A 26482-nucleotide genomic window follows, 5' to 3' on the forward strand; every position below is an offset into this window, starting at 1 on the left:
TTTACAAGAGCTGATGTTGGTGGAAGTACTCCTGATTAACAGTAGTGTATATGAGAGAAAAAGAGACCTCTCAAATCTGAGTTTAAATTAGAATTCTGAAATTATAATCAAGCAAGCAATCTTCTTAGCCAGAGCTTTCCTTTATTACTACACGGCTTGCTACATTAGTTACTGCAGCTATAGATTATCTGTATGGCCATTTTGCATTTTCTGTACAAGATTCACAATACTTGGTGAAATCCTAGCCCTATTGAAGTCAATGGGAGTTTGCCATTGACTTCAACAGGGACATGTTTTCACCCTCCGTTTTGAAAAGTAGGGGCCACATTTTAGTTGCTAAGTGCAGGTAGGCACCTTAACCTCAATTCAGGAAAACACTTAACTTTAAGCATGTGCTTAAGTCCTATTGACTTTAATACCCTCAGAAGTATCTTGTTCCTCCTTATAGGTAATGTTTTTGACTACCTCTTGTGTTCTGTTTTGAAGAAGGCGGGTGCTCACCCAGGTCACGTAGAGATTGGTCATTTTCTGTGTGTTTTTAGGTTTCTCTTTTTTGGCCTTGTATTTGATTATGTGTGACAGCTTCCATTTTGGCTGACATACTGGGGACCTCCAGGCCTAAGAGCCTAAGCTGCTACAACTTGAGCTAAAAAGGCAAGAACAACTCATATCATTTGTGGCTCAGCATAGAGAGGAACTTGTAATACACACACAAGTTAGGACATAGCTCTGATGTTGCATGCTCACTTTTCAGTGCTCAGACATTTATATACAAATCCTGGATCCTACAAACTATTATAGATACATTTTTAGAAGTGTTACAGTTGCTTCCCTCTGCAGATATCAAGGGCTTTTACGTAGTCTGAGGCTTCTTACAATGGCACTAATGCAATCCATAAATATTGCTGTATTTTTTTCACTCTAAGCCCTTTAATGGAGAGTAATAATGTCAGCTGGATTCCATTAGCTGTTGTGTACACTACTGATAAAGTCACACGTAATGGATCTTGTTTTCCTGTACAAAATGTTATATTTGTAATTATTTAAAAAACAAAGATTCCATGGGGAAGAGGGAAACTATTTTTAAAAAGAATAACTTGTCGCGGAGAGTTTATTTTTCTTGTGCCCAATCCTGCAGCCTGTGTTCGTGGAAGCGTTCTTTATTTGAATAATCACATTAGGCTATTCAGAGGTGAAACTGACCTCTGTGCATGGGGCCAGCACAACCTAACCCCTCAAAATACTGTTACAAGGTCAGACCTCATGTGCCTATTTCAGTGTTTGGAAAGATGCATATAGAGTGAACTTCAACAGGGGCAAGATCTTGGAAGATCCTGTGTGCCCATGGTGACAGATACAGCAAATTTCCTGCAATAGCTTTGAGAACCTTTACAATCCCTGGCCTACAATGATTAATACAGAATGTAATTCCATGGGGGATGGTGACCATACTCCCTTCAGGAACTCAGAACAGTTGGAAGTGATTAGGCAAATCCCACTCTGGAGGTGTTACAGCCTGAGTGTGTCACTTTCTGGGGGATGCTTGTCTACACTAGTTCAAAGTAGATTCTCTAAAGCCCAACAGACAAAGAAAGGACTATTGGATAACTAGACTGAGTTTAAACTGATTGAGATCCTCCTTTCTGATTCAGCAAACAGAGAGAACCTTCTGTTCTAAGGGAGAGCCCCAAAGCTTAGGTAAAGGTTGGAAGGACTGACACTGACCAGTGCTCATGTGGAGACGGGGCATGGTTGCTATTAATCTAATTAGCGTGCATTTCGGCTCTTAACTTGTTTTAGTATGTCTTTCTCTGTAACGCTTTTCCCTTAACCGTAAATATACTTTCTTAGGAAAAGCTGTGTGGTAACTTAAAACTCTGGGCAGTTACACTTACATAGACTGAGAGGAGAAAAGCAAAGCAGACTTGTTTGGGCTATCTGAGTGCTGGGGAACTCTCAGTGCTGGCAGGGAGCTGTGCAGCCTGAATACCCTAGTTAGTAGGGAGACAGACATGGGTCTTCGCCCAAGAGAGGTGACGGCTGAGGAGCCAGAGGCCTGTGTGGGTGCCCTTCCTGGACCACTGAGGGGGACTACAAGTGCAGATGCCCTGCATTGTCACACCCACAATACCCATTGACATCAGTGGGAGTTACAGATGTTCATCAGCTCTCAGCATTAGGCCCCAGGTTTGGGGGTTTGATTTAGGTGAGAAGCTGAATCTCTTTGGTCCAGGTCTCCAACTGGGAATTTCACAAGACTTTCTGCTGAGAAAACCTGTGCTTCCCGATATTGGGCACATTGGCTGCAATACAGGGAAAGCCTCAATGCTCACAGAATCTCAGTGCTTCCAGTCCAGGCAGCAGTCATCCAAAAAAGTTGAAAGTTAGCCAAACTTTTTAAAAGATTAAGCCCTGCCCACCACCACTCCTCAAAAAAGGCATGACAAAACAGAAAACTGTCTGGTGTGAGTGATGGGCTGTGGTCTGGATCATTTTGTATTTAACCTGATCCGGTTTTCTCCTTCTCAGTTGTATGTGTATACAAAGACTGGAGAGATTGGAGCGGGGGAGGAGGGGAGGAACAGCATACTAATTAACATAAAATGGAACTTAGATCTGAAGAATCAAAATTTGTCCTTATCAGTCCATTTCCAAAGTGTGTTGGATTGGATTTGGCCTACAATCTGCCCATACACTGAGTATTGTTCATTCATGTAGATTATAAATAAAGGTTTGGTGCCTGCACCTGCTCCATCTGAGAGTTTTGCCTTTGACTTCCAAAAAAGGAGAATTGGGCTCTTCAAAGGAGGAAGAGGATCAATTTGTAACTCATGGTTCCAATTCTTGTAATAGCCAGATTAATCTATCATGACTGCCAAGATTTCTTTATTACACAACATGTTTATTTCTGGGCTTCTAAACACTATGGTAAATACCTGTATGCAAAATTTTAGAAATATTGTACCTTTGAATACACTGCTAGCGTTGTCCATAATTCTGACTAGTTCTGGATTTCATATCTATATGGAGGAAAGGCATATGTGGAGGAAAGATCTGAGGATTTCAGAGGTTAATCTGGAGGACACACCAAGAACTACTACTGCATGTATCCATGGAAATAGTTCTATAAAATACCAGTAAAACAAAGTGTAACACAAAGGAATGAACTCTCTTTTAATAATTAACTCTGGAGTATATAATATATAGCTAGAAGCAGAAGCAAAAAAGCATTTGGATTTTACAAGTATATCAATGAGTAGATCAATTTCCCATCTCTGCTGTATCTATATCTTAAGCAAATCCATGGCTTTTCATTCACAGAATACTTTAGAGACTGCAGGTTTCAGAGTGGTAGCCGTGTTAGTCTGTATCAGCAAAAAGAACAATACTCCAACAAAAAAACTTCAAAAGCAGACTCCAAAGAGAAACTTCAGAATTGGAATTAATTTGCAAACTGGACACCATTAAATTAGGCTTGAATAAAGACTGGGGGTGGATAGGTTTTACTTTGTGTAATGACTCATTTCCCCATGCTAATTTTCCCCCATACTGTTACTCACAACTTCTTGTTGGAAATAGGCCATCCTGATTATCACTACAAAAGTGGTTTTTTTCTCCTACTGATAATAGCCCACCTTAGTTCATTAATCTCGTTATGGTTAGTATGGCAACACCCATTTTTTCATGTCCTCTGTGTATATATATCTTTCTATTGTATTTTCCACTGCATGCATCTAATGAAGTGGATTTTAGCCAACAAAAGCTTATGCTCAAATAAATTTGTTAGTCTCTAAGGTGCCACAAGTACTCCTTTTTCCTTTCCTTTTTTTTTTTTTCCTTAGAGACTGCTGAAATCAAAGTCCACCTTTTTCTCCCTCCTTTGCCACATTCTGTATCCGGTCAATTGTTTTCAATGAATCACTGTCTTGTCACACCTGGCCCCTTGTCTAGCCCTCCACCCTAGAACAGTCACTTCTAGCTTTCATCTAAATTACAAACCTGAATCAAATGTTTAATGCTGTGTTTGTTTAATTTCAATAGGCAAGTAAAAAGCCTCACTAACATCCGGCCTACATAACTGGAGTTCAGGGTCATGGTTTTCTCAGCACAGGTGACTGATCATATAAAATACACTTTTGAAAGGAAGGGAAAGAAGAAAGGAGACTGCTTTTACACTAAGTATACAAACTGGACAAATTCATCATTTCAAAACAGCCAGCTGAAACTCTCAGCAAAACCAAAGAAATAAAATGCTGTATACCAGTTGCCCATCTGCTGGGAGATCCTTTCTCTGCACATCAACTGTGGCCAAATCAGCTATCTGCAGTTATTTGAGTATCTCATGTGTTTGATTCACCGTGATGAAGCCACAAGTACACAATCTTCCTAAGCAAAATGTACACTATTCTGAAAAACTCCATTGTAAAAATGTAAATGAAGCCCAGCTACCAAAGACCCAATCACTTTGTGTTCTCTGTCATGTTGCTCTATTCTTTTGTATTTGATCATTTATAAAATAAACTCATACTTAATTTATTAACTATTTTTATTATAATAATAGAGGCCTCAACCAAGATCAGAGCCCCATTGTGCAAAGCACTGTACAAATGTATAGTAAAAGACGGTCCCTGCTGCAGAGAGCTTACAATGTAAATACATAAGATGCACAAAGTGTGGAAGAGAAAACAGAAGCACAGAGAGGTGAAATGATTTATCTAAGGTCAAACAGACAAGAATAGAAGTGAGGTCTTCCAGTTCCCAGTCTGCTGCCCTATCCATCGGACCAGGATGCCTCCTAAAGTGAAAATAAAATGAGCTATTTAAAAGAGATGCATAGAGACCAAATCAAGAGGAAACCAGGCCTCCACAGCAATTGGCCCACAGAAGTGCTGCAGTTCACCTAGGCTAGTAGCTCTGATGTCTGGGCTCTGGAATTAGGATGTCAGTTGCGCTTTTGTTTTGCTCCTCAAAAATCGTATGCAGTATTGGTGTGAGCAGGTACAATTCCATTGACTTTAAAGGAACTCTGCCCGTTTATACTAGAGCGGAATTTGACCAAGTCTCAGATTCTCTCAGCCTGACATCCAGAGCCAATTTAAGCAAATAGCACATGAGGACTCCAGAGTGTATTTGTGCCAGTTGCTGGTCTCTACTTTTCCTAGTATCAATGGGGATGTAGATGGTCATAAATGTCAGCTTTTCATAGCTGGCATAGTAAGTTAGGCATCTTTGAATTAAATACCAGCTGCACAAATTAGCACACTGCAGTCTTCAACTCTGGCTTTCGTGGAAAAAGTTGCTTGTTCAGCAAGTAACTGTTCAGATTGAAGCTCAATCAATCAGGAACATTTAATGTATGGCCAACCTGCTGACCTGCATCTCCAAAAAGAGTAGTGCTTGTTTAGGCAGACAAGACACTACGTAACTATTTTTAGGTTTTTGTGTGTGTACTTACTTACATAATGAAGTTCCTGATTTAGTCAGAAAAAGATAGTGCGGGGGAGGGGGGGTGCGTGTGTGTGTGTGTGTGTGTCTGTCTATATATGCTGGCTTTTAACTCTTATAAGCAAGAATCAGAACTGAAACAATAGTACATGGACAACTTGACCTCCTGCACAAGGCTGTATATCCATCAAATAGTTCTTGTATAGCCCACTGCCCAAGATAGGATACTGAAGTTGATACATTTCATGGCAATTCCTATATTCCTTCAATTCTCACTTTTAGGAAGAACAGTTCTGAACCATCAATGTCCTGATTTGAAAGTGTCCGTTATGTGCCTTTACATGAAAGACGTAACAGGGACAACTGATATTTCAAACTTTGGACATCAATAACTAAAGACTATTGTGCAGTTTTGGCTCTTATTGCTAATTTCAGGTCAAAATACTCTTACAGGCAAATTATCAAAACATTAGCTTGCTCTTAGGAGAGCTTGATACCCAAAAAATCCTAATAATTCATAAATACTATTTAGAACCGATCAACAAACGTCTTAACTCACTTCCCAGAGCCAGTTCTTTTCATCCATATCAATTTCTATACATTTTCTTAATTCAAAGTTATCTAAACAGACAAAAAAGCCTCAGTAAATACTTCTAACTACCAGTAACTGTGATCACTAATACAGCTTGACTTTTTGACTTCAAAGGAGTTGCATCAGAATAAAACTGGTGCAACACAGTTGAAAGTTAATGCTAAATACATATAAATATTTATTTTAAATTAGGGGGCCTAATTTCTCCTGCAAATTCTGGTATCACATCCTATACACTGTTTTAAGAGATTCTCAATTTATGGAGAAATTTATAGCTCAAACACAGTAGGGCAAGGGTACTTTTTTCTTCATCTGTTTGTTTGGGCTAAAGATGTATAGGTTAGAGCTGTGTTCTTACTAGGGAATACACTTTGTTTGGATTTTAAAACCCTTATATTTAAATTTCTGATAAATGTTTAGTCACTCAGACAGCCAGTTTCTCAGCTGGTGTAAATTGGTATCATTCTTTGAGAGGCAATGGAATAATATGGAGGATCTGGCGTCCATTGCATGTCATTTCTCCAACCTAATCCAAAGTGTATAAGATTTATATACCCAATTATGCATGTCAGCACTTCCCTGGTGTTATCTTCAACTTCCTGCCAGAACAGCTGTGCTTTTCTGTAGCAAGGTGCTACTAACCAGTATTCTACTATCATAGCTATTTCTTTTGTGCATGTGGTTTTTGACGTAAATAACTTGCAAGGTGGATGATGCAATCATTGAAACAAGCTGTTCATCCTACAGTTATCATTTGACTCATTTAGTAAAACAGGCTTGTTGCCCTAAGACTAATTGCAGAGCACAAACAGCAGTAATGGGAATGATTCATTGATTGATTCTGACAGTACCTTGCTGTTGGATGTTTCCCAAGAAAGCTTTCAGATTAAATAAATATGGCATTGCTATTCAGTGCATTTTTAATTCATATTCCAATGTGAGATTTCTAATTTACAGCATTCTGCTGCCATATGTGGCCTACAAAAATCATTCAAATGGAAAGGAAAATAAATCTACGAAGAACTGGACACATCAAAGCACAGGAATTGGGCTAGGTAACCATTTACCACCAGGGTGCTGAGTCCAGAACAGGCATAACAATCGCTGAAAGTTATCTTGCATCTCAAAAGCACCACTATTGTAACTGGTGCACACAGAAAAATTCCAAGGAGTAAATGGGCATGGAGTCTGAGGCACCATTTCCCCTCCAGATCAAAGATGAAACAATTTCACTGGGCCACATGTTGCACTTGGTCTATAGATAAACGGAGGATTTTGATCTCCAGAACTGCTAGGCCAAAACTTTTTACAAGCACAACATTTACTCAAAAATTGAATAATTTGATATTATTAAATGTCCTCCTAATATATGTGTGTTTGCTTGCTGCAGTTAATTGAGTTGCAGACTCTCTTTATAGCGTTAGGGCCAGCTCTTTGACATCTCTCAAGTCCCCCTTGCACAACAAAGGGAACTGAGAGCTGCATTAAGACAACGGCTAAGGATTCTTCAAGCAAAGCTCAGCCAAGTAAGTTTACACCAACCCACCTGGGCCTGCTTGACATATAGGACCTACCAAGATGGGGGAGGAAAAGAGACAAGGCCAGAGTGTTATGCACTCTTGTGATCCTGTCTGGTGAAAGAGCTCTTTAGGGACTATTATCTTGTGGGTGTACACTAGAGATGCCCATAGGCTGCTCCAACTTGTGGGGCTGATTAACCCCCCAGCAGTCCCTTGGATCAAAGGGCTAAGAAAGGTAGTTGCTCTGTGTTTTAGTGAGTCTCATAACTGCTTTCTGCAAGAAAATCCCAAGGAGATGATTGAAAAAGGCACAGATTCACTATATTTTTAAGCAGTGATTAACTTTCCAGAAACAAGAAAGATTGTTGGGAAAAAGCAGAGTGATATGTTCGCTTTTTTAACCTGTAGCATGCTGTCTGTTGGCACCAAAGTACTTTCCACCTTTAATCTATTTAGCTTCAAATTGTAAAGCTAAACCAGACAGTCCTCACTCGGACAAAAGTTCCATTAATTTAAATGGAACATTTGACTTACTGAGAGCGAGTAAGAACTACAAGATTTGGTCCTTTTAATTTATTCAGTAAATAAAGATGGTTCTCCAACTGAATTACAAGTCAGAGAGCCCGCTGGTGTCCTGATTATAGCACAGAGTAAAACTGAAATGGGTTCCAGTTAGATCAGTTGCATCCCAAGAGAAAGTAAGGATGTGACTCCAGTTACATTAGCAAGCAAGCTCAAAGAAGACCATGAGGTCAGCAGGTTTCCATATCATTGCTATGATGTTCTGTACTTCATCACCCAAACACTATTGTTATTCTTTGGGTAAATAGCAGAAATTCTGAAGGTTCTCTGCTGCTTTGCTTCTCTGATGCCTAAGATTCAGTAGGTCTTAGGTGATGTATAAGTATCTTCCCATACAAGGCCTTCTTTGAGAACAAGCCCGAAAGGAAACTTTTATTTATTTGAGTGGCCCTCCCATGATCCTTCTTAAAAATACAAAAACTATTGTAACTTGGTGCTAACTAGAACACAATCACAGCTCTCTAATTCCTGGCTTCATATCGGCTCTTGCGTAAGGCACGCACAGTGAAGACAATGTCCTTTAAACATAAACTTTCTTTAGATTTGAGGAGTCTAATAAACCAAGCAGCATTTCATCTGCTCTCATTGATGTCTAACTCCAAATACCCCTCCTCTTGGCACTTTTGGGTTTTGTCTTAGCCTCCCATTGGAAGCCCCTCCTTTGAAGAATTTTTGTATAAGAGCTTTAGTACAAGAACATTGAGTTACCTTAGCAGCCCCTCCCACTGGCTTCTATTAAACTGCAAGCACTTAACTTTCTGAGATGCAGCTGCAGCAAGGTTTGGGAAAAACTCCCTCCTTAGCTGGTTTTGCCTCATTATGATATCATTATCCTTTATCCCAAAATAGATAATTTTACTCTGATATCTTACGCAGTATTTCTGGACAAGTTAAGAGAACGTAGATCTAGTCTTTCCCATTGAAGATAGAAAGTCCTGAAAAGTGATCTGTATTGACGGATGTCTTCTAAGGTGGTGTTTCTCAACCCTTTTTATACCAGGGACTGGCTTGCTGCCTTCCTAAATAGTGTCAGGGAAATCTTAGGGGCCCGGCACCGATCCATGGACTGGTCATTGAGAAACACTGTGCTAGTGAATGGTGAGTGGGACTTCTTCATCTTTTCCAGCTTCTCAGTCAGGCCTAAAGAAACTGAATAACTTAAGTCCTTATTCAGTCTTCAGATCGACACTGCAGAGCCTTCCATTTGGAATAAGTTATGTCTTTGAAGGAAGATGGTGGCTTTCTTGCTAACTGTTGTTTTTATAGTATTCTGTCTTTCTCTGAAAAGGTCTAGTTCTCTAAGTCTGAACGTCTGCTGTGTTTGTGAATGAGGACCTCACAGGAGGTTGATTGGGATAGAAGAGGAGGGTTTAATCCTCCACACAGGGCCATCATGTCTTTAACCAGAGGCAAACGGCTGGTACAGATTGCTCCTGAATGAATATGCAGCTTTGCAGGGGTTTGTTTACCTCTCTCCTCCAGGGTAAGCATATTCGTCTGCTGACCCCCTCTTGGCTCCACCCAACTGGCAGCCAATTTCCACTAGACCTGGAGTTCCACCTTTTCCATTGTACAAGACAAATTCCACAGAACCACCAGGGCTGCAGCATTTTGAGCATCTCACATGCCACCTATGCTATATGCCGATGTCGTGTCCTGCCTTCCCACATCTTAATAGTTCCCCACATGCCCCACCAGATAGCAGGCAGACAATAGGCTGCAGGGGCAACTTGAGGTTGCCAGAAGCTGCTTTGGTGCCTACTGAATAGGCAGCCTCTCTGACACCTCCTTGCCAGATCTGAGCCAGGAAGCGGCAACTCAAACAAAAGGTGATGGGGCAGGTGCTGACCTCAAGGTGCCCCCATCACAAACACGTTACCATGCATCCCAGCTACCCTAGTACCTCCAACCCAGCCCCAGCACACCTGTTCAGAAGCCTTCTCCACCCTCTCTGACCAACTTAGCCCTTTAAATAATTAGCACAAAATGTCACACCTGGAGCTGCCCTAAACCTGGCAGCTGTGAGTAACAATGATGGCCTGTATAAAAATACACCAGTCCCTTCATATAGGTCAAAGGAACTATTAAAGCTCCAGCAGTGAAGTTAAAAAAAAATAACACACGGACCCCATCAAACTCCCTTCTTTCTAAAGAATGTGTTTCTTAAATACCCTATGACACAAAAAGGTAGAGAATTAGTTTGGGCTTTCCCGACAAACCAAGAAATTAGCTTGTGTAAGAAACTCTAGAAACGTAAAAAAATCCTAGCAAATGTTTTGGAAAAGGCTGAGTTTTTAAGCAGCAATACGTGACCAGTTTTACAAAGAGAATTTTTCTAGAGTAGTTTATTCAAACTTGGAAATTATGGGCCAAATACTAGCAGGTACTACAAATCGAAAAAACTCATTGCTAGAAAACTCGTGTGCTAGCAAAGGAGTGTGGGGCAACTCACACTTTCAGTTCCCCATCCCAGAACCCCCAGTGCTCACCATTATGAGAGCCTCTGATGGGCTAGAGGCATGGTCCACATAGTTTGGTGCATATCATATACTTCCTGATTCAGCAATAATTTATACACAGCTTCCTGCAGGCACAGGCAGATCTGGGCACTGCTTAGAGTCAGAACGCAGATGCCTACTAATGGTGCTTTTGCAGCATATATTACGTGTGCAACTTTTTGTGGTGTAGTTACGCTTCTTTCCCTAGGATAGCTAGAATTGGGCTATATATTTATTATGTTTGCTCAGAAATGTTTTGCGCCAATAAATGATTTACACTTTCTTATGGTACAAAAACTTTAACAAGTGAGATGAGAATCACCATTGGATAGCATTATCTCTGTTACCTTTGTGATCTTATCCCTCCAAACTGCAGCAAGCATTGCTGTTTAGAAGCACTTTCTGTCATTCAGGCAACCGCAAGAATGTATATATGGTATATATCTGCCTCTCAACCTATAGACACATAATTTGCTTTAAAGAGATACAGGAGTAGTCTCCCTAAAATAGGTCAGATCTAATCTACTGTGGCATTGGTCACTATAGTATCTTGCCAGTACTGTATTAGTCTTGTGAAGGGAAACAAGGGAGTGAGGTAATATTGGTGAAAGAGACAAGCTTTCAAGAGCTCTTCTTCCAGTTGGGGCAGGTCTTATGAAGAAAATATTTAACACTGGTAAAGACAAAGGGTTGAACACATCTGGTTAGAAGTCAACCTCTCCTGAGTCAGTAATGTTTTTCTGTTGATTCAAGAACATATTTAGGGAGTGAGTGGGCGGAGAATGCCTAATCTCAGCTATAATACTCATCTTACCTACAAAAAACTTTAAATCACTTTTCTGTATAGAAGCTGCCTTTGTGAGTAAGGCTTATTAAGCAGCAGGAAGCTGGAGTGAGTGCAAAACCCATCAACCTCTCCTAGCAAATGCTCCAGAGCACTGGGACCAGGTGGTTCCATCCCACTGTTCCATCCAGCAAAAGGAACAGCTTCTAGGGTACCAGCATCCAAAGCCTCAGCCACCTGACATAGACACAGTGCATATACTGGACTTTCATTTCAGTCATTCTTTGACTCCACCACCCTACGTCCCCTTTTTCTGCTATAACTCATTTCATGCACTGACTCCTATGTTGCTCTTGTCCCATCTTCATATCCCTGTGCCACCCCAATACAGACACCCTGACACCATTAAAGCTTAAAATATTTGGGCCTGATTGCTATGGCATTTACACTGTTATAAATGAATATCAGCTGTAATGCAGACGATGGAGTTGCACCTTTTTGAAATGACTGTGAGATTAGAATTGGCCTCGTAGTTTAGATAAAGGATTAGTCCCAAAATAAAATATATAATTCACTATGAACTAACTGAAACAAACCCGTATATAACACTTGCCTTCCCATCTTACTGTCATCACTTGTTATGATTTATTTGTGCTCATGTTAATGTACGATGCCCAGATAAATGCTTTTATTAATAACAATAATGATGCATAGACTTTAAGGTCTTCAGGAAAAGATCTGTAAAGCAATTAGCATATTCACTGAATGTATAAGTAATAAATACATAAAGAATTGTTCAGCTGTGAAATACTATTAGCAGAAAATTAAGATCTTTAGTATACTCAGGTATTTTCTTTCAACGGATGTCAATGTTCACTCATTTACAGTTTTGCTTTTAGAACTGCAAACAAGTTACCACGCCGGCTAGTTTTCATTCCACTGCTAGCTATTTCCTGATTTTGTGGCTGAAGACAACCAGAAGCCATGTCTTTACTCATGACATTGTATGAAAGTCTGCTCCTTATCTGCTTCTACCATAGGATCCTGAAGTTTGACCAAGCCCTGTTTTCACCAGTGAAATTTGATTGACCTGTTTAGTTTCCTGAAAGGAAAACTGCAAAGGAAATTGGACATTTTCCACATCCCTGATCCCAAAGGCCAGAGCTGATCCAGCTATTCAGTGCAGTAACAATGGCGTCCTCCAACACTGATAGGAGTCTAGGCTGCAAAGCACACCCTCACTGCTTTGCAGACCCTAACATCCTGCCAAAGAAGGGCTGGAAAACATCATTTTTTCCTTGTGTTCTTCCTTTTCTTCTTAAACTAATTCTGCAAATGATATTTCTGTAGGTTCCAACTCTTTTCTCAACACAAACTCTGATTAACATCACTCTAGAATTTGCTAAAGCAGGGGCTGTAGATTAAAGTTCTTAAATTGGTGCCATATCGTGGCAATGGTTTTAAAGCAGAACTCCTTGTTTATGTGAATGAGGAGTGCTGCACAAAATTGATAGTAAAATGCACTTTTTATATAGGACACACACTTATTTAAGCAATTATAAACTTAACATATATTTATTCAGATTCTTATTTTTACATTTTTTCTATTATGTTTGAAAATGTTGAATGGTGCATTTCTTACTTACTAGATGATTTAATTTTTTAGGATTTATGTTAAGATCTATTTGGATTAAAACTGGAATTAAATTATAATGCACAAAAACAGCATTTTAATTTTTTTTTAATTAGTTAAATAAAACTACCTTAAATGTGCTGGATACATAAGAGAAAAAAGTTTATCAGAACTTGCTTTTAATTTAAAACTAACTGATTTATTAAACAAAGGAAGCATTTTCTGTAGGTAATGAATTGAACTGATTGTTTCTGGTTACCATGTCCTTCAGGATTTGAGAACTGATAGATCTCATCCTCTTATACCTACTTTTCATTTACAGATTGGAAGAGGGAAACAAGCTTTTCTGCTTTTTCAGCTGACAATACTTTTTTTTGAACCAACTAGTTAATGAGTTGAACTAATTGAATAAACTGTAATGAAGGAAATATTCTCTCTGCACCTGCAGAACAGGCTACTGCTGTCAAAAACTAAGCTGGTTTAGCATTTCAACAGACTCTGGTGCCAGCTGCCTAGCCACTGACTTCCACCAGTTCAGTGGTTTGACTTCTTTAAAATGTTGACAGCAAACATATACTGCTTAATAATTTTTTATTCAACTTCAATGATTTTAATAGATTGTAATAAATTTAGGCCTTAAAATAGGTTGTTATTTCAGATGTAATTTTAAATAAGTTTTTTAAATTATTTTTTTAAAAAATCGTTGGGTTTTTATCCATGCTGCTTGTGAATAGCAGGAGCTGTTACGCAAACCCTTGCTTTTTTCAGTGTTTTGGGGATAGCAGACTTTTAAATGAGAAATCCTTATAGAATCAAAGTGCTGTATTGTTATCAGATTTGGTTTATTGAATTGTGCAAGAGGGAGAAATCAGGCAGGGGTTTCTAGATGCAACTCGATTAGCTGGGGACTTAGGCCTGGTCTACACTATGCGTTTAAACCGAATTTAGCAGTGTTAAACCGATTTAACCCTGCACCCGTCCACACAACAAGGCCCTTTATATCGATATAAAGGGCTCTTTAAACTGGTTTCTGTACTCCTCCCTGACAACAGGAGTAGCGCTGAAATCAGTATTGCCATATCGGATTAGGGTTGGTGTGGCCGCAAATTGACGGTATTGGCCTCCGGGTGGTATCCCACAGTGCACCATTGTGACTGCTCTGGAAAGCAATCTGAACTCGGATGCACTGGCCAGGTAGACAGGAAAAGCCCCACGAACTTTTGAATTTCATTTCCTGTTTGCCCAGCGTGGAGCTCTGATCAGCACGGGTGGCGATGCAGTCCCAAATCCAAAAAGAGCTCCAGCATGACTAGATCTGATCGCTGTATGGGGAAACAGATCTGTTCTATCAGAGCTCCGTTACAGAAGACGAAATGACAAAGCATTTGAAAAAATCTCCAGGCTATGATACAGAGTCCACAGAACAGTGCTATGTGACAAGCGTAATGGAAAGCCAAAGAATCAAATGGAGGGAGGGACGGGGGACTGAGGACTCGAGCTATCCCACAGTTCCTGTAGTCTCCGAAAAGCATTTGCATTCTTGGCTGAGCTCCCAATGCCTGAAGGGTCAAAAACATTGTCGTCAGTAGTTCAGGGAATATGTCGTCAATTTACTCCCCCTTCCCCGCGCTCAAAGAAAAGGGAAAAAAATCGTTTCTCACCACTTTTCAATGTCACCGTATGTCTACTGGATACTGCTGGTAGACGGGGTGCTGCAGCACTAAACAGCAGCATCCTCTCCCCTCCCTTCCCCAGTGGCAGATGGTACAGTACAAAATGACTGATACCCGTCCTCGTCATCATCCCGTGAATGCTCCTGGCTGGCCTCAGTGAGGTCGACCGGGGGTTCCTGGGTAAAAATGGAAATGACTCCCTGTCATTCCTGGCAGACAGTACAAAATGCTGAGTAACTGTCCTCATCATAGCAGCTGGAACCTGAGCTCCATCATCCCCAACACCCCCTTTCATGTCTAAAGAAAAGATTCTGTACTCCTTGGACTATCATAGCAGCAGGAGGCTGCCTTCCCCTCACTTTATCTCGCTAAAAAGTCAGTGTTTCTTATTCCTGCATTCTTTATTACTTCATCACACAAATGGGAGGACACTGCTATGGTAGCCCAGGAGAGGTGTGGGAGGAGGGAAGCAACGGGTGGGGTTGTTGAAGGGACACCCCCTAGAATGGCATGCAGCTCATCATTTCTGTGGGATCTCTGGGGCTCTGACCCGGAGCGGCTGTGCTCTGTGGCTCTCTAGTAGACTTGCCCCATATTCTAGGCAGGACTGACTCTATTTTTAGACAAAACATAAAGAAAGGAATGACCCGGGGAGTCATTCCCATTTTTGTCCATGCACCCCCGGCCGACCTCAACGAGGCCAGCCAGGAGCACCCATGACAGAAGCAGATGGTACAAAATGTTTGATAACTGCCATCACCATTTCCTAATTGCAAACGGTACAAAATGATTGAAAACTGTCATCTCATCGCCAAAGTACAATGGCAGACAGTGCAATAGGGATGGTAACCATCTCTGCTACCTTGCAAAGGCAAATGAATGCTGCTGTGTAGCACTGCAGTACCACCTCTGTCAGCAGCATCCAGTACACATACGGTGACAGTGACAAAAGACAAAACAGGCTCCATGGTTGCCATGCTATGGCGTCTGCCAGGGCAATCCAGGGAAAAAGGGCGCAAAATGATTGTCTGCCGTTGCTTTCACGGAGGAAGGATTGAGTGACGACATTTTCCCAGAATCACCCGCGACACTGTTTTTGCACCATCATGCATTGGGATCTCAACCCAGAATTCCAGTAGGCAGGGGAGACAGCAGGAACTATGGGAAAGCTACGGGATAGCTACCCACAGTGCAACGCTCCAGAAATCGACGCTAGCCTCAATACATGGACGCACAGTGCCGAATTATTGTGCTTTCTGTGACCGCGTGCACTCTACTTTATAATCTGTTTTACAAAACCAGTTTATGTAAAATCGGAATAATCCTGTAGTGTAGACATACCCTTAGAAAACCACAGCATCTCGAATACTTATTACTTAAAAATAAATTTGTCTAAACTTCTTTTTCAATAGAGGAGGAATGGTTTTTGAGAATCTGATATTTGTCACTTCTTAATTCCAATAAACATATTTGGGATGGGGGAGAAACATTTAAATGATCTCTCCCTGTGCACCATCTTGACTGCTAAGATTGGTTGAGGTGCTTCTGGTGATTTCCATTCTTTGTAGAGGAGTCTCAGCTGTAGAATTCATTCTTCAGATGGTTCACTGGAGCCTCTTCAGTCCATGATCATGGTGCAATGTTTACCTGTTAGTGCAGGCATGTATTTCATTTCATTTAAAAGGTAGCACATTTTTTAAATGGAGGAGGGGATTGTTGCTGCTTATCTCCTATAGGAAATAAGAGCTGAAATGTTTTTTGTAAGCTAAGACAGTAATCAATGGGTGGATTAATATCTCTGGGCCAGATCCTCAGCTCTTGCAAATAAGTGTAGCTCCATTGATGTCAATGGGCTAGATTCACCATTAGCCATGGATAATCAGTTACATGTGTGCAAAGTGAGTGTAAAATACTACTACTAAATCATTTTGTGTAATGTATTTCAGCAGGATTGCAAAGAGAGCCTTTTTAATTCTCTTTCCATCTCCTGGATCTGCAAGAGCTGGTAACTACCAAACACTATTCTCACAGCTGATCTGACAGTTGATAATGCTAGTGTACAAACAAGGAAGTAGACACAAAAAATCATTTTAAGCTCTGTCAGTAACAGAAAACTCATATTAGATTGCCAAAGCAAAACATGATTATGCTGTAGTGAGTCACTGATTTACTACAAGTACATGACTTGGGGAGGGCTCTTCTCAACAGTATATAAAGAATATTCCCTATATTGATGCAATACTCCCTTCTGTTTTGTTGTTGGTGGAAGCTTGTGTTATGGTCAGAAAAATCCCCAGAGAGCATTTGGCTTGGTAAAAGACTGCAGCATCTGCCTTGGTAACAGCAGCAACAGAAATATGAAGGAAAATCATACTCAGTTATTTCTGTATTTACGTTTGTACCAAATGCTTACAGATACTTGATGTAATAGTACACTTAAAAGGATAACTTAAGTCTTTGGCAGTTTTCCCATTTATTTCAGTGAGCACACTGAGTTAGTATCATAAATGTCATATTGATATGTGTAATTTTTTTTATAAAAATAAAGTGGAAATCTAGGATTTTGATGTCTTCCTATTCAAGTATTTACATGTGCACTAACTTGAAGTGAAACTTATTGCAATATGCAAAACAAGGAGTCACTTTTAAGTTCCTGTTGGTCTAGCTGTTAAGAAATAGAATCATTTAATAATCTCTCTCAGAGAGAGACAGAGACACTCCCTCCTGTATGGTTCTATTGGCCAAATCCTGCATGGATTTTGTCCTAAAACAAACAAACTCCTACTGAAGTCAATGGGAGTTTTACTCAACAAAGGACAGCAGAATTTGACCTTCCTGTCCGCTTTTAAAGCTCTATTCAGTGTGTATCTTTCACTATACCACAGAAATTATGAGCATTGTTTAGCAGAAACTAAAGGGTGAGGGATTAACATGATTAGAGATGAACATGTGATGAAGTAATTTGGAGGTGTTTCAAAGTTGGGGGAAATAAAGTGTCTCAATGAGATGAATTTTAATAAAAGCTCATATGCAGAATGTAGAACCAGTGAAAGATAATTTAGAGATCTGATCTTCCATTCCCTTACTTCACTTTTATCCCAGTGTGGCTCCACTGAAAGTAGTTATTGGTGAGAATGGATATATAACAAAGTGGAGAATTAGGTGCTCAACTAAAATCAAAAGCTTAAAGGGCCATTTTTTAACCTGATGACTTGTTTTTTCTATCCTCCCAAGCAAGGATCCTGTCGGATAAATGGAGGCCCAAGGCCAGGGGCATATGGGGCACAGAGAGTGACAGTCCTTTAGTTCTTTGGTTACTGTACCTATTGGGTTCTGGGAAGTGGGCATCCTTGGTTACTGTAGCGGGTTGGTTACCTGCTCCTGCCCTGAGGGGTTTAAAAAATGGCCTGGGAGAGCTTGAAAGCTGCAGCTCTAAAAGCTGGGCTGATTGGGGAAGCAGCCGCAACTGGGCTATGCCCCAATCATGCCACAACTGGCCTGTATACAAAGGCTGTGAGCCAGGAGGCCAAACAGTCTTCCTCTGCCTGGAGAGGGAGAAGGGCCTGGCTGCTTAGAAGCTAGATACAGGGTACCGGAGTGGAGCAGGGCTGAGAAAAGGCAGAGGAGCCGGGGAGCTCCAGCCTGGAAAGCCTCAGGCTGTGTCCTAGCATAGAGCTTAGAGGTACTGGGGGTTGCAGGGGACAGCCCAAGGGTAGGCAAAGGCAGTAGGTCCAAACCCCTCTTTGCCAGTGATGAATGGCATGTACACTGTAGTCTGCCCCAGGGAGTGGGGGCTAGATGGTGACTGGCAGTAGCCATATTCTGAGGCAAAGTGGGGGTAGTGGGTTGGGGGGGTTCCCCAGGGAGGGGAGACCCAGATTGGTGGGGGACTGCCAGGGGGCAGCACCCTAGTTAAAAGGGCACCAGGGTCCAGCGAGAGACATGGGGGGGCCAAGAGGACAGGTGGATCACTGGCCTGCAGTAGGTGCTCCAGGCTGGAAATTGAGCTAATTCCCAGACGACCAGCAGGAGGTGCCACAAGCGTGAGTCCGCACGCAGTTACCATAAAGGAGCATGGCCTGGCATAAGTGGGTAGGGCATAAGTTTAGTTTGTGTTTTGCCCAAGTTAAGTGAAAGATAGCAATATAACCAACATCAAAGCACTGAACAGAGCTACTATCCATCAACTTGATCTGGACTCCACAAATGATTAGTAATACAAGGCCAAATGTTGCAGTCATTAAGCAACACTCTCATTGACTTTGATTAAAGATGGTAAAATTTGGCCCAGAAATATTAAAATGTTCATGCCAGGCTGCAAACATACTAACATGCTGGAGTCTAATGTCGGTCAATCGGTATCTTGGTCTCTGTGAACCAATTTTATCTCCACTATCCCCAGCTCTTTCTCTCTGTCTTTCTCACATACACACCTTGTATCAGCAGCAGAATGTAAATATTTATGTGAGTAAAAAGAACCGAGAGAAGTAAGAGGTTGAATTCCACTGTCTGTGCAAGAAAGAAGCAGCACAGAAGCATAAATGCTAAATGCAAGGTCAGGCCTGCCAACAGCAATTCCAGGATCAAGGACAGAACAGTGAAGGTGTCAAAATGGGATTCCACTTCTTATAATGCACCTGGAAACAGCTGTAGTTGAGCATATTAGTTATATTACTGTGCGACAACCTTTAGAAGTTTGATTGCAATAAATAAGGAGGGCAGAACTGCTGTGTATGGTGTTTTGTTTCATTTCTGCATTGCAAAGACGGTTCATGCAGATGACGTTCTGTGGTGTTTTGCAGTATTGTCCTCAAGCACAGCTGTCTATAAAATGAAACTCACTTTGCAGCAACTCTTGATTAAATGAATTTCAAGAACTCTTGTGAGTTTATTTAATTCTTTGTTGTATGTTTGTTATAATGTAAAATAGAACATGATGGACTATATGAGTTACAGACATTTAGCAAGTCAGAGCAACTGTTTGTTTTTTCTGCCAAGTTCATAAATGAAAGAAATCATCATAGTGTTACATGACCAATTCTTTTGTCTGATTGTGCAATTTAATATTTCTAAACAAGGAGTGTGTTGCTATAAAAACTTGGATTTCCACACTGTTGTAACATACAGGATTGCTTAATCTCTTGAAACTGAAGCAAAGAAATGAAGAACATTTTACAGGAAATAAACTGTGGTTTTGAGTCTTTCAGACCTCCCAGTCTGACCTTTTATTTTGCTTAGGTACAGTCTGTGACTTCAGACAAGCAGAAGACAGATTCATAGTATCAATGTAAATCCACAGGAACTCCAGGCCAGTCAGTGGAGTTTGTTTAACTCGGAGCAGAATTATCACTCAAAATGCTTCTCTAGATGTGTTTTTTCAGTTCAGTATGTTGTCAGTTTCTTCTAAATGATGAAAATCAGGATGTTTCAAATGAAAAGCTATATTGTGTTAGGAATACATAATATGAATTTAATATCGCAAAGCAACAACAATTACTTCTGCACAGATGACTCAGACCAAAGCAAGTTGTCATTTATACAAATACGTTTGTCATTGTATTTCAATTACCTGTTGCCGCAATTTATTCTGACCCACACAATTTTCATTAGTGTACTTGGGACTGGAGGAAGACTCTTTACAATTGTAAAAAGCAACAAAAAATCTTGTACATGCATCTGACGAGGTGGTATTCACCCACGAAAGCTGATGCTCCAATATGTCTGTTAGTCTATAAGGTGCCACAGGACTCTTTGTCGCTTTTTACAGATCCAGACTAACACGACTCCCCCTCTGATACTTTACAGTTGTGTTTATGAATATATAAACCTAATCCTTCCTACTTTCTGGTTAGCAATTCAGTGTCATGTTTGCCACAATACTAATTTAATCCAAGTTAAAGTACAGTCAATATCACTGAAATGTCATAACAAAATATCTCCGTTGGACTAAGACTCACAACTTAATCCACTCCATTCATCATGGTTACACCCAGTACACACCTATTTTTTAAAACTCTGGATTAGTGCACCATCTACTGGTAAACACAGAAGAGATATGATCTGATTCTTGGGCAATTTTTCTTCTAAGTTCACAACTGATATTTAAGTCTGCTTGGCTTTACTTCAGAACTATCATTTCAATGGTATGGAGGAAGGGAGGAAAAGGAATAGTATCTACACGATCGAGAGGAACTTCCTGTAGGGTCTATTTTATCATGGAGAGCTCTTACTTAGGATATTTTACACAGAGCACCATCAGATTGTAAAAGATGAATTACTATAATTCAGGCTAAGATTTAGTCATGGGCATTTTTAGTAGAAGTCATGGACAGGTTATGAATAATAAACAAAATAAACAAAAATTCGTGGCCCCAAGACCTGTCCATGATTTGTACTATACACCTCTCACTAAATCTTTGGTGCTCTGTAGGGATCCAGGGGTGCAGCTGCTGCTTTGTAGGGGGACCTCTGGGGCACTCACCGGTGCTGGGGGGGGTGGCCCGGACCACCGCTTGGGGTGGGAGGATGACCCAGGACCACCGCTGCCACTGCTAGTGCTGTCAACCCTCCAGGACTGTCTTAATGTTTAGTTAAAGATTTATATCATGTGATAAAACCGCCAGGAATATGTCCAACCAAAATTGGCAACTCTAGCAGCTGCTGCTGGCAGGGGGTAGCCCACTGACCTGGGACTGCCACAGCTGCTGATGGTAGGAGGCAGCAGAGGAATGCTGCTGCTGCTGGTGGAGGGGGGGGCAGCCCCACTGGCCCAGGGCCACCATGCTTCTGCTGGTTGGGGGGTGTCCCCACCGGCCCGGGGCTGCTGCCCTGCTGCTGGCGGGGAGTGGCCCAGGCTCATAGACTCATAGACTCCAGGACTGGAAGGGACCTCGAGAGGTCATCTAGTCCAGTCCCCTGCCCTCATGGCAGGACCAAATATTGTCTAGACCATCCCTAATAGATATTTATCTAACCTACTCTTAAATATCTCCAGAGATGGAGATTCCACAACTTCCCTAGGCAATCTATTCCAGTGTTTAACTACCCTGACAGTTAGGAACTTTTTCCTAATGTCCAACCTAAATCTCCCTTGCTGCAGTTTAAGCCCATTGCTTCTTGTTCTATCATTGGAGGCTAAAGTGAACACGTTTTCTCCCTCCTCCTGATGACACCCTTTTAGATACCTGAAAACTGCTATCATGTCCCCTCTCAGTCTTCTCTTTTCCAAACTAAACAAACCCAATTCCTTCAGCCTTCCTTCATAGGTCATGTTCTCAAGACCTTTAATCATTCTTGTTGCTCTTCTCTGGACCCTCTCCAATTTCTCCACATCTTTCTTGAAATGCGGTGCCCAGAACTGGATACAATACTCCAGCTGAGGCCTGACCAGCGCAGAATAAAGCGGAAGAATGACTTCTCGTGTCTTGTTTACAACACACCTGTTAATGCATCCCAGAATCACGTTTGCTTTCTTTGCAACAGTATCACACTGTTGACTCATATTAAGCTTGTCTACTATGACCCCTAGATCTCTTTCTGCCATACTCCTTCCTAGACAGTCTCTTCCCATTCTGTATGTGTGAAACTGATTGTTCCTTCCTAAGTGGAGCACTTTGAATTTATCTTTATTGAACTTCATCCTGTTTACCTCAGACCATTTCTCCAATTTGTCCAGATCATTTTGAATTTTGACCCTGTCCTCCAAAGCAGTTGCAATCCCTCCCAGTTTGGTATCCTCCGCAAACTTAATAAGTGTACTTTCTATGCCAACATCTAAATCGTTGATGAAGATATTGAACAGAACCGGTCCCAAAACAGACCCCTGCGGAACCCCACTTGTTATACCTTTCCAGCAGGATTGGGAGCCATTAATAACTACTCTCTGAGTACGGTTATCCAGCCAGTTATGCACCCACCTTATAGTAGCCCCATCTAAATTGTACTTTCCTAGTTTATCTATAAGAATATCATGCAAAACTGTATCAAATGCTTTACTAAAGTCTAGGTATATCACATCCACTGCTTCTCCCTTATCCACAAGGCTCGTTATCCTATCAAAGAACGCTATCAGATTAGTTTGACACGATTTGTTCTTTACAAATCCATGCTGGCTATTCCCTATCACCTTACCACCTTCCAAGTGTTTGCAGATGATTTCTTTAATTACCTGCTCCATTATCTTCCCTGGCACAGAAGTTAAACTAACTGGTCTGTAGTTTCCTGGGTTGTTTTTATTTCCCTTTTTATAGATGGGCACTATATTTGCCCCCTTCCAGTCTTCTGGAATCTCCCCCGTCTCCCATGATTTCCCAAAGATAATAGCTAGAGGCTCAGATACCTCTTCTATTAACTCCTTGAGTATTCTAGGATGCATTTCATCAGGCCCTGGTGACTTGCAGGCATCTAACTTTTCTAAGTGATTTTTTACTTGCTCTTTTTTTATTTTATCTTCTAAACCTACCCTCTTCCCGTAAGGATTCACTATATTAGACATTCCTTCAGACTTCTCAGTGAAGACCGAAACAAAGAAGTCATTAAGCATCTCTGCCATTTCCAAGTCTCCCGTTACTGTTTCCCCCTCCTTACTGAGCAGTGGGCCTACCCAGTCCTTGGTCTTCCTCTTGCTTCTAATGTATTGATAAAAAGTCTTCTTGTTTCCCTTTATTCCCATAGCTAGTTTGAGTTCATTTTGTGCCTTTGCCTTTCTAATCTTGCCTCTGCATTCCTGTGTTATTTGCCTATATTCATCCTTTGTAATCTGACCTAGTTTCCATTTTTTATATGACGCCTTTTTATTTTGTAGGTCACGCAAGATCTTGTGGTTAAGCCAGGGTGGTCTTTTGCCACATTTTCTATCTTTCCTAACCATCGGAATAGCTTGCTTTTGGGCCCTTAATAGCGTCCCTTTGAAAAACTGCCAACTCTCCTCAGTTGTTATTCCCCTCAGTCTTGATTCCCATGGGACCTTACCTATCAGCTCTGAGCTTACCAAAATCCGCCTTCCTGAAATCCATTGTCTCTATTCTGCTGTACCCCCTTCTACCCTTCCTTAGAATTGCAAATTCTATGATTTCATGATTACTTTCACCCAAGCTTCCTTCTACTTTCAAATTCTCAACAAGTTCCTCCCTATTTGTTAAAATCAAGTCTAGAACAGCTTCCCCCCAGTAGCTTTTTCAACTTTCTGAAATAAAAAGTTGTCTGCAATGCAGTCCAGGAACTTATTGGATAGTCTGTGCCCCGCGGTGTTATTTTCCCAACATATATCTGGATAGTTGAAGTCCCCCATCACCACCAAATCTTGGGCTTTGGATGATTTTGTTAGTTGTTTGAAAAAAGCCTCATCCACCTCTTCCACCTGATTAGGTGGCCTGTAGTAGACTCCCAGCACGACATCACCCGTGTTTTTTACCCCTTTTAGCCTAACTCAGAGACTCTCAACACTTCCGTCTCCTATGTCCATCTCCACCTCAGTCCAAGTGTGTACATTTTTAATATATAAGGCAACACCTCCTCCCTTCTTCCTCTGTCTATCCTTCCTGAGCAAACTATACCCATCCACACTAACATTCCAGTCGTGTGTATTATCCCACCAAGTTTCAGTAATGCTAACAATGTCACAGTTGTATTTATTTATTAGCACTTCCAGTTCTTCCTGCTTATTACCCATACTTCTTGCATTTGTATATAGGCATCTAAGATACTGGTTTGATCTTGCCTCCCAGCTTTGCCCTGACCCTCCTTCCTCTCTGCCATTATAGCCCGTGCTCCCTCCTGTTTCCAACCCATCTCCCAGGTCTTGTTCCCCACTTACCTGTGGGGTTTGCTCACCTGTCCCCGTCGAACCTAGTTTAAAGCCCTCCTTACTAGGTTAGCCAGTCTGTGCGCAAATAAGGCCTTTCCCCTCTTCGAAAGGTGAACGCCATCTGTGCCTAGCAGTCCTTCCTCGAATAGCATCCCGTGGTCGAGGAAGCCAAAGCCCTCCTGGCGACACCATCTTCGCAGCCAGGCATTCACCTCCACGACGCATCTGTCTCTGCCTGGGCCCCTACCTTCAACAGGAAGAATCGAAGAGAATACCACCTGCACTCCAAACTCCTTAACCCGTACTCCCAGAACCCTGTAGTCACTCTTGATCTGCTCAGTGTCACACCTCGCAGTATCATTTGTGCCCACATGGATGAGTAGCATGGGGTAGTAGTCAGAAGGCCGGATAATCCTCGACAATGCCTCTGTAACATCTCTGATACGAGCCCCTGGCAGGTAGCATACCTCCCACTATTGCTGACAGGGGGTGGCCCAGGACTGCCACTGTTGCGGGGAAGAGACAGAGAGGCTGGCCCTGGGGCTGCCCACACTGCTCGGGCAGCCCTGAGGTCAGGCGCACCTGGTGGCTGCAGAAGTCACAGAGGTCCTGGAAAGTGACGGAATCCGTGACCTCCATGACATATTTGCAACCTCAACTGTAGTGTAATTAGCCAGGTCCTTTTAATTGCTTACATCACATCAATTTCTTTGGAGGTTTATTATTTATATCCTGAAAGTGTCCAAACACAGCAGTGCTACCAGAGGCTTGTGTGTGAATGTGTTTCCTGCAGGGTGATGATTGTAGAAGAGCTTTTTAATCCATTTGTTATTTGGCTGCTTCTGTTCATATTCATCTGCTTCTACACATCCTACCTAGTCAACATGCTCCGTTGATGCAGCATGCATGAAATACTAGATTGTGGAGTTATGTGAAATGGCCCCCAAAACAGACTCCAATATATGCTAATTTGTCATCATATTCCATCCAGCAACAGCTCCAGGAACACCTACCTGTCATGTATTCATTGCCCTCAATATTAAGAGAACTACGAAGTAGTCATAAAGAAAAAGTGTGCTCTAGTTGCTATAGTTTTGAACTGATTATATTGCTTGCGTAGGGCCAGCTCTTGCTCTGTCCATAGGTGTTTTCCACTGATTTTCAATGGGAGCAGGATCTGGCCCTTAAGCTATTTTATAATCACAAGTAGCCTATTTTCTAAGCTTACTTAGAAGCCACAAAACTGAAATAGATGTTTCAGTAAGCACTTCAGTGACTTCATCTTATACAGCTATCACCAGCTGTTTTCAAACGAGCAAACTGTCTGCGTTTTCTTGCCCTCTCATTGGAGAGCTGAACAGAATAAGATGGAGAAAAAGCTAAAATATAGTAACTGGCCAGAGAACGGGAAAGAAGTGCTCTCTAGGGTGAGATGTAAATCTGATATCCAGACTGGCAGTGATCTGTTGAACTGGGGACCTCTTTATAGAGCAGAGGTTCTCAAACTGTGGTCTGCAGACCACCAGTGGTCTGCGAGCTCGCTTCAGGTGGTTTGCAGAGAGTGCAACCTGGGCAGCCGCGCACAAGAGAATGAAGGGCCACCCACCTAATTAGTGGAGTCATGCAGACATGGCTCACTGATTAGGTGCCTGGACCTGGAGAAGACGCACATGTAAGATGAGGTGGTGACCTTGGGGGGAATAGAGGATAGATGGGAGGGGACAGTGGAGTGAAAAGAGCGAGTGGGGGGAATTTGGGATGTGCAGGGCTGCGGCGGCCAGAGAAAGAGGAGACTTTCCCCAACTCCAGGGCTGCAGCTGTCTGGGAGAGACAGCTCTCCTTCCCAACCTCAGCTCTGTGGCTGCTGTGGTGGGGGAGAGATCCCCCTCCTTCCCAGCCCCAGCTCTGGGGTTTCTGCAGCGGGGGAGAGTGAGAGAGACGCCCCACTCC

This window comes from Gopherus flavomarginatus, chromosome 9, assembly GCF_025201925.1.
Source record: "Gopherus flavomarginatus isolate rGopFla2 chromosome 9, rGopFla2.mat.asm, whole genome shotgun sequence".
Lineage (NCBI taxonomy): Eukaryota > Metazoa > Chordata > Testudines > Testudinidae > Gopherus > Gopherus flavomarginatus.